This window comes from Chinchilla lanigera, unplaced genomic scaffold (genome assembly GCF_000276665.1).
Source record: "Chinchilla lanigera isolate Chin_1 unplaced genomic scaffold, ChiLan1.0 scaffold00132, whole genome shotgun sequence".
Taxonomy (NCBI): Eukaryota; Metazoa; Chordata; class Mammalia; order Rodentia; family Chinchillidae; genus Chinchilla; species Chinchilla lanigera.
In genome coordinates this window covers 208122-223612 of record NW_004955533.1, presented here as the reverse complement: position 1 = coordinate 223612, position 15491 = coordinate 208122, and the positions used below count along the sequence as shown (strand labels likewise).

Genomic DNA, 15491 nt, shown 5'->3' with positions numbered 1-15491 from the left:
TTCACGAATCACATATATTCACTCCTCAGTACCAGAATAATTTCACTGAATTTTGTTGGTCATCTTTATTACTTTTGTTTCATATTCTGTTCATTTTTACTTAAATATTTTCTTGGTTCTTTAATAAATTGAATACTGTCAAAAAGAAGAGTCCTTCCACATATCCAGCCAGGTCGGAGATCTGTGATGCCCTAGATTGTTTATGGAAACGTTCCGAAATGCCTTCCCTACCTGCAGTTAGAATGGTATACTTGAACTTTATTGCTTGTTAAAACAAACGCTTGTATCTTGTATCTGTGTTTGAATTTGTGTGTGTGTGTTTGAATTTTTAAGTCTCAGAATTGCATCACTCCCTAAAATGTCCCAAGTGCACACAACAGGGCTCAAACTATCTGTTTGAATTAGAGCGGAGGAGAGTCAGAGCTAGGGTATGCTTGTGTTCGGAGGCTCGCTGTGAGTTCGCCGAGAGCTAAGTTATTGGAAGCTGTCTCCATGTCGGGCCCTGAGAGGTCTTCATTCTGCCCCAGCCCACTGGTGTCCTGACCCTGGAGGGCAGGTCGCCAGCTGCATCACCAAGGGTGTGTCCTGTCCTGGCTCCTCCGCAGCCCGACAGCAAGAGTGGAAAGCAGACAACTCTGCGGAAAGAGACAGGGGTCTTGGCCAATTCCCACCAAAATACCTAACCTTTGAAAATATACCGTCTTCTTTTTTTTTTTAAAAGAAAATAGTACAAAAAGAGAACAACAGCAGAATACAAACAACACAAAGCAAGGACATTAAAAATGATACAGGGTTTCAAGCCAAATGATAGAGATTAACAGTGGTTGTCATATTACATATTGTTACCTTCAGTGAAGTTGCTCAGATTACCAGATACAAGAATTGAAGATTGACCAAATCATTAAAGGGAATAGGAAAATAATTTAAAAGAACATTAGAGACAATACACAGTGTCACTAGGCAAGCATAACTGTACTGTTGGTGTCTGATGGTTTGTTGAGGGGAACAGCTAATGATTAAAATTTTTTTTTAATATTTTGTTCAATTTTGCATGCTTGTATCTGGTAATCTGAGCAATTTGTGTGACAACAATTTGCAGTATAATATCCATTGGTGAATTCCTACCTTTGAAAATGTTTAAAAACTCAGTGTCTAAGGAAGACTTCGCTAGGGGCTGGTGTGGACCACCTCTGCAGATATGCAGGGACATGTCCCAGAGAGGAAGGGGCGTTCTGCACACAGGAACAGTGAGAGCAGAGACACACTAGCCACTCATTCAGCACCTGTGTCAAGGGCACGTGGGGCCAGGGCAAGACACGGTTTCAGGGAGGAAAGGTCAGACCACAGCACTCCCAGACTGTGCCTTCCTGAGGTTCAAGCCCACTGTTGTACCCTGCCTGAGTAACTCTGGACCTTGTTCTTGGCTCTGATGAGCTGCCCAATGAGGGAAAGAAGCACAGGAGGAGGCTGCCTGGTGGCTGCCGAGCCCCAACAGAGTCACAGCCCTCCCCATGGCACACTGTGAGCCCCACCTGAGGCTCTGGGCCGGGCCCATGGTCCGCAGGCGAGGACAGGGCACGTGTGTGGCATCAGTGAGTGCTGCCCATGGCTGCTGGGCACTTCACAGACACCTGCACGCCTCAGGCTCTTCCATTTAGACCTCACTGCCCTGTCCCTGAGGTGCCAGGCAGCTGCTCGTGCCCCTGTTCCATGACAACACTGAATGTTTAGCGGGGCTGCTGCCAGTGTCCCTCTTCACCAGGACAGGGCCTGTGGGAAACAGCCGCGCTGTCACCTCCACTCAAGCCTGGAGCATGTGGCCTGCAGAGGAGGTTGCAGCCACACAGTGAGTGAGGACATGGGTGACAACAGACGCACCAGCATAGCTGCTTTGAGATGTCAGAATCCCCACGAGGGCTGAACACACCCACCACAGGCCCCAGCCCAAAAGCAATCCTCCCTCTGGAGTACGGGGCAGGGACGGCAGTGTGCCTCAAAATGTGTGTATGCCATAGAGTCCAATGTGCCCAGTCTCACCCAAGCTTGGGACCAGCGCCCTCATCCCAGGAGCCTCCAGCCCTGCCCTCGCCAAGGGAAGGAGCAAGGAGTTATTCATGATGAACTTCTGGTGAGAGTCAGAGGCCATGATGCAGGCCGAGCCTGAGGGGTATATCAGCTTGGGAGTCCCAGGTGGGAACAGGTTATGTCACGTCACAGAACGATGGGGTCAGCGATGGCTGCAGTGGGCTGTGTGACCAGGACCCTGACCGGGGACCCTGCCTACCTCGGGTGGAGTCCGGCTGCCCCAAGCCCTGCTCATGTGAGTCAGGAGAGCTTGGATGGGGGAGGCTTTGTGTCCTTTACCCCAGCTCCTCCTGCTTTAAGGGGCTCCCAGGTACCAGAGGCTCTTGGGACTGATTCTGTCTTGGTCTGTGGATGGCCAGAGGGCCTCATTTCTAACAAGCTGTCTGGCGGCACTGACGCTGCTCAGAGCTGCAGACCACACTCTGGACCTCAAAGTTTCCCATGGTTGAGTCCACATTCTGCTCCTTTCTGAACCTGAGTATGTCGGAAGAGGGCTGGCTGGGGGCAGGACAGAGAGGTGATGTGGGCATCTGTGATGCCAGTACATGGCCCACTTCTCTTCAGAGCATGTCCCATGTTCCCTGAGGCTGCAAAGGGTGGAGACTTGCTGCTTCTTGTGACACCCGCAGGCCATATTTTATATTCTTGTTTCTTCTCTGCAATTGAGCTCTCCTCAGCTCTGTCTTCATTTTAACAACCCAGGATGATAATTGGTGCTGGGTGCTCTGAAGGTGTAGACACCTCACTGAGAGACCTCTGAAGTGCTGTGCACGCTAAGTGCTCAGTGAAGGTCAGTTGTTATGAGCAATCTCTACTCTAACACTTTATTCAGAATTGGAAGTTACACCAAAGCACATTCTGCAATAAACCTGCTTCTCCAGCCACCAGGAGCTGCTTTGGAGCCTGGAGTTCACTGCACCTCAAAATGTCCTTTTCTCTGAGGTGAGTCACTAGCTCACAAATGATGGGAGGCACCAGAGGCCTCCTGTTCCCAATCCTCCCCTGTCACCCAAACAATAAGCCTCAGGAGGATTGAGAAGCGAGTCTGGGGTTAAGTGTGTGTACCAAGAGGCAGCGTGCTGGCTTTCCTGGGGCTGCGTGCAAAGCTCCGCAGACCCAGGGCTTACACGAAGTTTATTCTCCCTCCATTCCGGAGGGCGGAAGTCTGGAATAAAGCTGTCAGCAGGGCCAGATGCCACTAGAAAGAAACTCTCCCTTCCTTCCTCCCAGCTCCTGGTGGCTCCAGTGCTCCATGACTTGCGGCAGTGTAACTCCAAGCTCTGCCTCCATCCTCACACCCAGAACTTGTCTATCTCTTCTCCTTACAAAGGCAGTAGTCATTAACTCTAGCACCCACCCTAACTGTGGGACGACCTCATCTCAAAGTCTCTGTTTCCCAGCCAGGTCTCCCTGAGGTTCTGAATGGACATAGTTGTAGGCAGATCTTACAAGAGCCCTCCTCAAAGCTGAGTGGTGTGTACCCCCACCCCATCTTCAACAATGCCCGGCACCCAGGCAAGGGCGATGTATGGTCCAGCACACTCCGTCTACACACATGTGGCATGCATCGGATAGAGGGGTATGGGACAGAAAACCACACTTTCCTTCCCATGACCAAAGGGGGAGGAGGCCTGAAGCAGAAGAAGTCTGGAGGACCTCACTTACCAACACCCCTGGCTCTGGGAACATCCAGTGCAAGGGGTAAGATTGGGGTGCCAGGCAGCAAAGGTGCAATTCCTGTCTGCAGTCCTTATAATGCAGGAGGCCGGGACATTACAGATGCTACAAAAGCAGGGGCTAAAGGGAGACTGTGTGGCTCCACCCAAAGATGTTCCCGAAGATGTGTCCTCTTCCCCCTCCATAGGTACCTGGAGGGAGGCTGCTCTCTGGGCCTCTGCTCCCAGCCTTGACTCTCACTCACGTCCTTCACAGGAGTCTAGGGTGGACACTGGGCTGCCCAGACACAGGCACGGAGCTGGTCAGTAGGCGTGCACCTCCACCACGCTTCTTTCTTGAGCTCCAGGCAGACCTGATGTCACCATCTGTGGAGCTCCCTACCTCCTACAGTCACAGGGTTTCATGCATAGTCCCTCCACCCTCACTTCATCACCTTCCCGCCCTTCCTGGTGCACTTTCCTCTCCTGTCTGACTTGGGCACTGTCAAACTTATGGGCTAAATCCACGATGAGCCTGTGGCACTCAGGTTTTTTTTTTTCTTTTTAAGATGAAAAATGTTAATGTATGAATTGTCTTTTCTAGACTGAAATCTCAGTGATTCAGGTTTAATTGCAGTGTTGGCACTTTGCCATAAATAAGTGGGTTTGGGGCTGCAGTTTGGGCACTTGCCTCTAAAAGGCTCACTATTACTGGGCTAAGTCATTCTTGGTCCTGGTGTGGAGAGATGCGCTAGATAGATTGTGGGGTGTCTACCAGCCTCTGCTTCATCATTGGCCCTATTCTTGAGATGTCGGGGCAGCTCCTAATCTCCTGATTTGTGATGATCAAAAGTCACAACTCTGCACAGACAGGGCAGGACCTCTCAGGCCATTACCACCCAAGTCAGAAAGTACTGAGGAGCCAGTGGGCTGGGTGACTGAGCTGAACCTGTCCTGACCCTGTGTCTTGGTTACTTTCTTGTTGTTGGGACAAAATGCCTGATACCCACAAGTTAAAGAAGGAAAGGTTTATTTTGGCTCACAGCTTGTGAAAGTTTCAGTCCAGTCAGCTGAGTCCAAGCAGGATGGCATGGCGGAGGGACACTACAGAAGAGAAACAGTCCATGGCATAGCAGGCAGGAGCCAGGGAGCTTTCCTTTTTCTTTCCCTTTTATTCCACCCAGGCTATAAGCCAGGGTTGGTCTTTCCTCCTCAGTGAGCCCAAGTGAGCTCAGTGATCATCTACACCAAGAACTATGCTAAGTCAGTCAGAGGACTAATGCAGTATCACACATCTGTGATCCACCTTTGAGCACTGAGGCTGTGGGGGACATCTAGATATAAGCCATAACTCCCTGTGTTGGTTAGTTTCCCCAGGTGACGTCTTAGAGTTCTCCCCAGGTGACGTCTTAGAGTTCTACTTCACACCATCACCAAACTCTAAACCTTAGCCTCCTCCTCCATAAAATAGGAATAATTATAACACCTACTTCTTAGACCTATTAAGGGAATTAAATGAAGAGACACATATAAAAGGTCTACAACTACAGCCAATAAATGTTACTTATAATATTATGGACAGAGAGGGACTCATCAACATTTCATCACCGGGGTGCTGTAGGTAATACATAAATATTGCAGCGATGATGATGATGTGTTATTAAGGGTGCTATCATCCTTACCCCCATTTTGCAGATGAAGGAACGAAGGCTCTGAGCAACTGATGATTTGCCCCAGGGCCACACCAGAACCCACCTGGCCAGAGCCCGTCTTCCTCTCATGGGTGTTGCTGCACTGACCCTCCACAAGCTGAACTGGGATTCACTCTCTCTCTTCCTAGACAAGAAACGGGTGCGGGTTCCCCAAGGGAGATGCTTAATGGTGTGGAAAGGAAGAGATGAGAGGATCCAGACCAACACCAGCTCCCTTCAATACTATTTTCCTCTCAAAGACCTTGGGCCCCATGGATTTTCACAAACAAATGCAGATTGTTTACAAAGAAACAGGCTCTGGAACCAGCCTGCAGGAGGGAACTCGTTCCCGTTGCCATGGTCTCTGTAAGCACCCAGCCATTAGTTACCATTATTAATTTCCACGATTACCCGGCTCTTTGCATGTCTTTGTTCATGCCCGTCACGGCCCTGAGGCCAGGCTGCAGTTAGAGTACCCTGAACTCTGTTCTTGAAGTCACCTGCAGTCGCAGCTGGTGTCAGGAAACAGCTCCCACAGCCCCCTCTGCCAGGACAGGTGGAGATAGCAGCCACTTGGAAACACCTAGAGACTGGGCAACCAGGTAGAATGCCAGGACACCTCAGTCTAACTTCATCTGTTCAACACCAAGGGCCAGTGAGCTCCAGCTCCTGCCCTAACCTGGCTCCATGGCACTGGGACTTAGTATCCCTGTCCTCAAGCACTGCTAGGGGCCAGGGGGCAAACTAAGTGCTCATCGTAGACTGGACAAGCCACCTTTGATCTACCCTGGGAAGCGAAGCCTTGGTCCTGACCCTGTATTTTGCTCCTGGCTATATTTTGCTGTGTGAGCTCAGCAACACCTCTAGACCATTGCAGACTCCAGGAGGAAATTCAGCCTCCAAGATAATCCCCTTCTTGCAACCTCCTGATGTGAGCTGGTGCTATGCCGGGGCCAGTGCTTGGCCTAGCTGCTGGATCCCAGATATGACACTGAGGAACATGTATGACGGCGCAAAGCTGTGTGTCTGAGACTGGCATGAGTGATGGGCACAAACCCCACACCAAGGACCAGTGCTGGGAGGTGCTGGGCATCTCATGGGTCCATATGAGCCCTGCACTGTGCTGTGACAAGCTGGGGTTAAGCATGCAAAGCCAGAAGACACACCTAGGTCACTCCAGAGCCAGGGGCTGAGGAGGGGAGGTGGCACAGGGGGCCTGATCATCAGCCTGTCTGCTGTGTGGCTGTCCCAAGAGAGGGGTCACCTGCCAGACCTCAGTGGTGTCTTGGAAACATCTGCTGGTCCGGAAGAGACATGGAGATAGCCTGGGAGCTGCAGACCCTGGGAGGAGAGTGCAGGGCAGACAGCTGCAGAGCCAGTGGCATCCCAGCCTGAGATGGGGCCCGACAGCAGAATCCCAAGTTTGTGCCTGGTCCACACAGGCAGCTGAGGAGCCAGCATGCCATGGTCAGCACCAGCCAGCAGGAGCACAGGCAGCTTGACCACACAGAAGGGAGGTCAGCAGGGATGGGGCTGGGCTGGAGGAGCTGGAGACACCACATCCGCGGACCTTGCAGCCATTGACTCCTTCAGGGTGGGAAAGGAGCAGAAGACAGCCCAACTCAGTGCTGAGGCCACCCAAAGTCACTGTGCGGTGAGCAGCACAGGTAGAACCTGGTCCCAGACCACACAGTGCCACCCAGCACCCCAGCCCCGCTGGCCCGTGTGAAGCAAGCCTGCTCCTCCCCCTCCCACATGGATAGCAATGCCTCTGAATCCCTCTGCTCACCGTGCAGAACTTTCCCCACAGTTGGCCTTCTGGTCATTATTATCAGAATTAATTATTTGGAGATTCCAACACATTTGACAGCATTTAATGGAGTCCTCTTTCAACTCTGTAAGGTACTTTGAAGCCCTCTCTCAGAGATAAGGAGCCTGAACCTCAGAATGGTGGGGCAGTTGTGTTGGTCGGCTTTCCAGGCTACAACAAACCACTTGAAATGATCCATGGATGAAAGTTCTGTCGTGGCTCACACTTGTGGAGACGGTTGGGCCTCTTGTTTGTAGAACCACGGTGAAGGCAGCACATCATGGCTGGCAGCACTGGTCAGCTTGTGTCTGGGAAAGCAAGAAAGAGGACAGAAGGTGGAGGCCATGGTCCCCCTCTGGGGACACAGCCCCCTTCACCACGGACCTCACACCCACCAATCTTTCCCAATAGCACCCCGGGCTGAGGACCTCCTCCAAGTCACAGAAGTCACTTACTCAAAGTCACAGACAGAGCCACAATCCAAAGCTTTGCTGAGACCACACCAAAATGAGGGAGCGCGTCCTCAACCCCCTAGTGCCAGGGAGGGCCGTGGCCACCCTTGCCTCTCTGGCCTCAAGCAACCATGCAAACAATAGAAGCGCAGACTTCAGTCTCCACCTTTGAAATCTGCTAACCTCCATCTTCAAGGACCGGTCCCCCATGCTGACATCTAGGGCAAAGGTGGGGCCCCTTGGCTCCAGAGCCACTGAAATGAGTCTGCACTGGCCAGGGGTCAATGCAGGTGAGACCACCGCCAGCCAGAAGCAGCATCTCAATGCAGCCTGGTGCTCTGCCTTCTCTTGGAGCAGGGCAGGGTGACCCCAGAGTTTGCCCAGGGCTTTTCAGGAGAGGTGTACAGATAGCCGGGCACCTCCTGCCAGCACCGGCAGCCACCATACCTGTGCAGAACACAGGGTGTGTGGAAAGAGCCAAGATGGCTTGCTCAGGCTCCTCTGCAGAATGAGCCACCAAAGACCCGCCCCCAGGAGGGTGAGTGCCTGGTTGACCCTGGCATGGAGGCTGGTCCAGAGCAGCAGGGCTCATACAGAGTGGTGTCAGGTAGACGTGGTTCCCCTGCAAGGTGCTTTAACACTGTCGTCTTAAGCTTTATCTCCAATTCCAAAGTAGCCGGTGCTGTTTACCTTTTAAAAATATGTTAAAATCAAATACAGAGGTGCAATCATTCAAAACAAAGCAAACATCTCCACTGTTCCCACAACTCTCTTTAGTCTCTGAGGATGTGAGGGTTCTCTGCAACCCCACACCTCTCCCTAGAAATTTGCACAGCCGTGAGCTCTTTGGAGGTCAAAGTCCTCCCCAACCTCCATCTATGCTTAAATAAACATGGGCAGACAAGTGCGAGAGGGAAGCACAGCCAAAGGCGTTCTAAGTGCTTTCTTTATGTATGGAAAATAAGAAAAAAACGGATGTTTTAAAACATAAACACAAAGAAACAGCATCCTCTGAATGCTGGGAGCTGACCCTGCCCGGGGCCGGACTGTGGGCATCCGGCCCTGTAGGACGCATCAGCGACTCAGTGTGACCACTGACCCGGACGGACAGAGGACGCAAGCAGGAAATGTTAGGAGTATCAGGGATCAGTGCTGATCGATGTGGCGTCGGCACCTGCCTCCGGGGAGCTCCGCGAAGTGCTCTGAATCGAGCTGACAGGCCCATTAGTTGCCAGCTCTGACCATATCTCACTGGATAGCAGCCCAGCCCAGGGCCAGCTGCAGACACACCCAGGCCTCAGGCTCCCACAGAGGGACAGGACATTTGGCCTTTAAGACACTCTCAAAAATGCCAGATGCTGAATAATGGCTCACCTTGGGGCATTTGGGGCCGTGTCCTGTCTAAACCCCGGAGTAAAACCCCCATTATTGACCCCATGTGTAAAGGGAGTATCCGCAGCTCAAGGAATGATATCAACCTCACCGCAAGCTTCTGCCACACTCCCTGGCAGTCCAAAGGCACAGATGCCAAGATCCTTCTCCGCAGGTCCCTATGCAAGGAAGGCAGATTTCTCCCCCACTTTACAGGTAAGGAAACTGAGGCCCAGCGTGGTCCCTAAAGGCTTCTCCTCCTCTCAGGGCCCAGTGTGGGGTAGCACTGCAGAAATCTAGAGAAAGGCAGGTTGCATAACATCCTTGTTCTCCGGCAAAAGCTGCAAACACCCACTTTCCCATTCACGGATCTGGGCGACGAGTGGTGGGAGTCAGGGAAGGATATTAAAACAAAGTCTTCAGTCGGGGAATTTCACAGTATAATTATATAGCGAGGACACCAAATTAGCAGAAAGGGGGACTGTCAGATGCAGCAGCCGCCCAGCCCTGCACACATCCTCCGTGGTGGGCTGGGCGTATGCACACAGCCTGCCTCGTAGGAAGACACTGCTGGCAGGATTTCCACAGTGATCCCAGCCCCTCACTGACATGTAGGGACACCACGGTCCCCACCCAGCTCTGTGAGAAGGCCCACGACCAAGGGCTGGAGCTCCAACTCCAACCCCACCTAAGTGCTCAGAGGCTGAGCAATAGAAATAAACTGGGCTTGGGCTTCTAGCATCCAAAATAAATGCACACACAGCTCATTGCATCGTTACCATGGTTATAGATAACAAGGGCTGTGGCAGAGCTCAGCAAATTAGTTAATGATGAGAGAGAAACTTCCAACAGTGACATGTTCTACATGAGAAAACTGCTTTCCTACTTCAGCAGCCAGCTGGTCCTGGTGGCAGGTGGGTGCGGTGACAGCTGGCCCTGTGATGGGCGCTGTTGGCAGTGTGTGGAAAGCAATGGTGTGGGGTACAGTGGGCTTGGCCCTTTATGCTGGGCTGCTTTTCTTCTCCCTGCTGCTCCAAAGGTAGAATGTGAGTACTGCGGATCCAACAGTCAGTTCATCCTGGCCCCAGGCCAGCACGAGAGACCATCCGGGAGGGTGCTGCTAGGCCTGGCTGGTGAGGTTTACTCCGAGAGCTTGGGTGAGAAGTGGCAGGCTACATGCACGTGGGTCCCATGAGACCCTGTTTGGTCACTCGAGGTCTCTTCTCTGTGTCCTCAAACTGCTAAGGCTCTGGGCCTTCCTATGGTGGTGATGTGAAAACCAGCTGCAATGCTGCTTCCCCTGTACCCTCTCTCAAAAAGGGGACTTTGCTGCCCCATCCTTAAACATTTCCCCTCCCTCCCTTGAACTGGCACTGCTCTTTGGGTCTGTTTTGACCAATGGACTTTGTGGCCAGACCTAAGTATACTCACCTTCCTTTCAGAAGTCTCTGTCTTCTGCCAGCATCCCTGGCATGTGCACAAGCCAACAGTTCACCATGTGAGCAGAGAACAGCCAAGTCCCAGGTCCCACATAAGCCAGGCATGCACTGTTTGAGGCTCATTGTGGCCTCTGCTTCCCCTTCAGGCCCAAATGTCCTCAGCAGTCCTATGGCTTAGTCTCTGACTCCTCAGATCTGTGTTAGTGGACTAAGACCAAGGAGGGATTCACCTCGCAAGACTTTAGTTAGGGGGAAAGTACTGGTGAGAAGAAATAGGGGTGGGGCAGGCCTGGCTTGTTGCAGTGGGATGACAGTGAGACGCTGGCCCCAGAGGAAGGAGGAGGTAGAGAAAGTACAGCCCAGAGAGCTGGCAGAACCTTGGGGAGCCCTAGGCTATCTTGGGCTGAGGAAGGAGCCCTGAGCCCTCCAAGGGCATCATGTGACCAGGAAGCAGCCAGTGACTGCAAAGCAGAGCCTCAGTGGCCTCCACTCAGCTCCGCTCCCTATCACAGGAAGGCTGAAGATGTGTTTCCAGGGCCACATAAGCAGCTCTGGATAGACAAGCAAGTCCCCTAGCCTCTCTGTTTGTCATTCTTCCCAGCTTTGCACTTTTTAATTGTGCTTATCACCCACTGACTGTATAACTACTTGCTAATCGTTTCATCTCTTTCTATTAAAAGGTAAAATTCACGGCAGCAGGAATTTTTTGACTGTTTTGTTCACTGCTGTATCCCTACCACATTCAACAGCAGCTGGCACTGCAAAAAAATGAATGAAGGAAGGAAGAAAGAAAGAAAAAATATTTCCTGATAGGCACTGAAGGTCCACTTTCAAAGTGTGTATGCCCTGGACTAGGACTAAATGTTTGTGTCCCCCCAGATTCATATTCTGAAGATATAACACAACCTGTGATGTATATGGAGAGAGGCTTGGAAACAAGCTCTGCTGGATGAGGCCTCAGGATGGGTTCTTCCTGGTGGGATTTAATCTTGAATAGAGAGGAGGTCAGAGAGCCCCTCTTCTGCTACCCTCACTAGGAGGAAAGGCCACATGGGTGCACATGGAGAAGGGGCCACCAGCAAACCAACAGGGTCCCCAGCAGAGACTGAGAGATTTCCCAAGTCAAAAACTGTGGCAGAACAGGTGCCCACCATGCAAGCGGCCAGGGCTATGCCATGCATTCTGCTATGGCAGCTGGTGCACATGAGGATACCAAGTCCAGTGCTGGCTCCCACCATGGAGCCGTCCTCCAAATGGTGCTCCAGCATCACCGTGCTGTACTTTTTAAGAGTCCAGATGTCAACAGGAAGTGGACCACCACTTCCTGCTACCAACTGACAAAGAGGAAATTACCTGTTTGGGGCTGGTGGTAGCAAGTATATATGAGGGGACGAAGGAGACAACATCCTTGGCTGACCCCCTACCTTCCTATCCACTTAAATTTCCCATCTCAAACAGTCCAGACACGGTGTGGTGGTGCCTGGGAGAGGTGATGGACAGCTGGCAGGCCAGCCCTGTAGGCTGAGCAGCCTCTGAGCTCCGGGCAGTTTTCCCTACCTTGTTGCTATGGCAACAGAATCCAGCAGCTGGTGCCCACCTGTCACCAGTGGTGGGCCAGACTCCGATGGCATCTGCATCCTCCTGTCATGTGGGAAGGAGGAAGCAGATGCAGAAAGGTCGTGTGTAGCCTCCGGAACTGTAGGTGGCAGAAAGCAAGTAAGTCTGGGTGGCTGTGCAGGATGCCTGTGCTCTTGGACATGCCCACAAGCCCCAGGCTGCCCTGTGCCCAGGCCCCCACAGTCAGGCACCAGGGAGGCAAGGGTCAAGGATTCCTGTGCCCTTGCCTCCTGCCACCTCCCATAACCCTTGCTTCAGCCAGAAAGTCGTGACCCGCCTTAGACCTGCCCAGCTCCCAGATGGTCACTTGTCCCCGGCTCCCCTCCAAATGGAGCATGGGGCCGTGCTCTGTCTTGCCCCTGGCTGGTGGCCAGTGTGGCCTCCCTGCCTACCCCTCCTCCACACCAGCTCTGTCGGCATCTCCAAAGAGACCGTCATGGGAGGTGTCGCCGTCTACCTACAAGGCAGGGACCACAGGCTCCAGGACCACTGTCACCACTGAGTCTGAGTCCTGTCCTATCTCCAGGCAAGCTACACAGCCACCCTCATCATCCACAGCCACCTATCTGTGCCACGCATGCTTCCTCTGTGCCTGGACTAGCACGGCAGCCTCCTCTCCTGCCCACTGCTCCTTCCCTGCCTACTGCCCAGAACCTGCGGGGCTCAGGGTCCCACCACACCTCCCACAGCCCAGTTCCTCCAACCCCCCAGCACTCTCCAGCAGGGCTCCAAGCTGCATCCTTATAGAGAGCGAGCGGCAGGTGCTGGGGGAGACGGGGCCATGGCAGTGACACCCTTCCGCTGTCCCCACTGCCCCCACTGCCCTGCTGGCCCTACTGCCCCACTTGGCAGTGCCCACGCCTGGTCAGACCTGCCTTCCTCTAGCCCCCATGTCAGTGAGGGATGGTACTGGATGGTCAGAACCCCAGCGCTAGGCACACTGTGCCATGGCTCTGCCTGTTGGGCACCCTGATGTATCCGGAGACGTCACCCTTTTAGCGGTGACGTAAGTTCCTGGCTACAGAGCACTGCATGTATTTGTGTCTCATGCCGTAACAGAGGTGGGGCGATTCTAGATCCAGTCAGTTCAGCAGTGCAGTATTGCCAGGGACTCATGTTCCTCCCTGCCTCCTTTCTGCCCTCATCAGCTTGAGGGGGAGTCACCTCCCCTCATGATCTCAGAATGTCAGGCACGGTTCCAGGCATCACATACAGACCAATAAAAGGTGTAGTAGAGAAGAACTTATTATCTCTCTCCTTTTCAGAGCAAGAAAGTACTTCCCAGAATTCACTGGGTAACTTCCCATTGTGTCCCCCCCCCACACACACACACACACGACCTGTGACCCAGGCCCCTTCTCCTCCCAGGGAGATCAAACTGCCACAGCTGGCTTATTTAAAAAGAGAATCACAGCCACGTGGGCCAGAGCAGGACCTGGCCAGCTGACACCGAACTAAGCCAAGGTTCTGTCGGTCAGGATGAAGAGGGTGGCTGCCTGTCTGGCTCCAACCAGGTATGCCCAGTCCCCCTCAAGGGCACAGCACTGGAAGGAGAACCAGGGTGGGAGAGGGCCCATGGCAGTGACCCCTGAGGACATGCTCCATTGTCCAACCTGAACGAGGCAACCACAGAGTGAGGGACGTGGTGGCGCTGAGGGAAGAACAGCGAAGACAGGTTCAGGAGAAGGTGGGAAACGGAGTGAGAGAGGACTTGGGCTGCTTCCGTGGGGCAGCTCTGAGGATGGCGGGCACGGGTGTTGCTCAGCTGGGCGTGTATTTCCTGGTAACCAAGGAGGCCATAAGCACATGCACAGGACCTGACGTTCCAGTGGCTTCCCAAGCTCAGAGTGTCACCTGCTCTCAGAGCAGCCCCACACAGCCAGCCAGTGGGGTTGTGATGGTGGCTGCCTTACAGGGGGGCACAGCACGTGCTGGCATGCCCAGGCCTGGGCCACAGGCTGGGCAAGAGCTGGCTGTCTGGCTGACTGGACTGGGATTGCCATGAGGCTGCCTGCCAGGGTGGGGAGGGCCAGCTCTGTTTTCTGGCTTCAAAAGCTGAGACCTCCTTTTTTTCTGTGGTTTAAATCAGAGGTTTTATCACCGGTCAGCCTTGAAGGGGCCAATTTCCTCCTTACCCTATATTTAACTAATATTTTTGAAGCATAATGATTGGAAATTTTTATTATTTTGTCATAGGAGGGAAGAGCTTTCTAAGTATGACTCAAACCTAGAAGCTGAGAAAGAGGAAGAGAGAGGAGAGAGAGAAAGGAAAATATTAATGAATTTGATTCTGAAGAAATAAATATTACAGTGAACCTCTTAAGCCAAACAAGATCCAATCGAAGAAAAATTAAATATTTGCAATTCACATTGCAGACAAAGTGCTAATTATCCTACTGGATGAAGAGATCACATATCAATTTGGAGAAGAAAAGACCAAAAAATGCATAAGAAAGTGGGCAAAGAATATGAACAGACAGATTTCAGGAAATAAAATGCATATGAACCTATGAAAATATACTCAACCTCCAGTTAAATGCACTGGTAAACCATTTTTCACCAGAAGGTTTGTCAAGAAGGAAAAAGATTGATATAGCTTGGTGACAAAAGCAGAAATGTTGGCAGAAGAGTGTTATAAGTTTTATGGAAGAGAAGTAATAACACTTTCACAAAGATATATACACCATCGCCCTGAAATTCTACTCCTAGAAATCTCTCCTGCAGAAATATACTTGTGTATTTTACAAATGTCCACACACAGAGGGTTGCAGCCTGCCCCTCTCCCTGTGGCTCAGGGTTGCCAGGTTGTGTGAAAGCTGTGCAGTGCTAGTACCATGAGGGACTCAGTACAGGGCCCGTCACTCCTGGAAGATAGCCCTTCCCAAGACCAGCCTGGGTCAGGCTCAGAGTCCTTCCCTCTGCAGCTGAACAGACCCCCAGGGAGGAGGACACTGGACTCCCCTCTCCTCCACAGACAGCAGCAGTATCAACCTGGACCTCAGGGCCTGCAGAGTCCTGCAGGGCTTCTTCCTCTCTACCCAACCTTCCCCAGGGCCATAGCACCCCCTGCTTGCTTATCTTCAGAACGGTGAGCTCACTACTGAGCAAGGGCAGCCTGTACCAGGCAAACCTTGACTTCCTCTCCCAAGGGCTCAGCCAGTGAGGTGCCTCTCTAAGCCACGATGCTGGGAGGAGTTTCCGGGCAGAGAGATTTTTGCGAATTAATTATGGGAAAACAGCATCACAGAGTAAGAAGGCAGATCTGATTGTACCATTTCCTGATGAGGCCCTGACTTCATCCATTCCTGCTGCTATAACAGAGCACCAGAGGCTGGGAAACTGACACACACAGAAAAGCATTGCTCGCAGAA

General features: G+C 52.3%; 1 long non-coding RNA gene across 1 annotated transcript; it reads right to left on the bottom strand.

Annotated features, from left to right (window-relative positions):
• Positions 1–5135: 5135 nt before the first annotated feature.
• Positions 5136–12049, bottom strand: LOC102013863. The gene is made up of 3 exons (XR_264736.1): positions 11857–12049; positions 7221–7549; positions 5136–7018 (listed from the first exon to the last, which is right to left on the bottom strand). It is a non-coding gene; the product is annotated as an uncharacterized LOC102013863 (long non-coding RNA).
• Positions 12050–15491: the final 3442 nt, after the last annotated feature.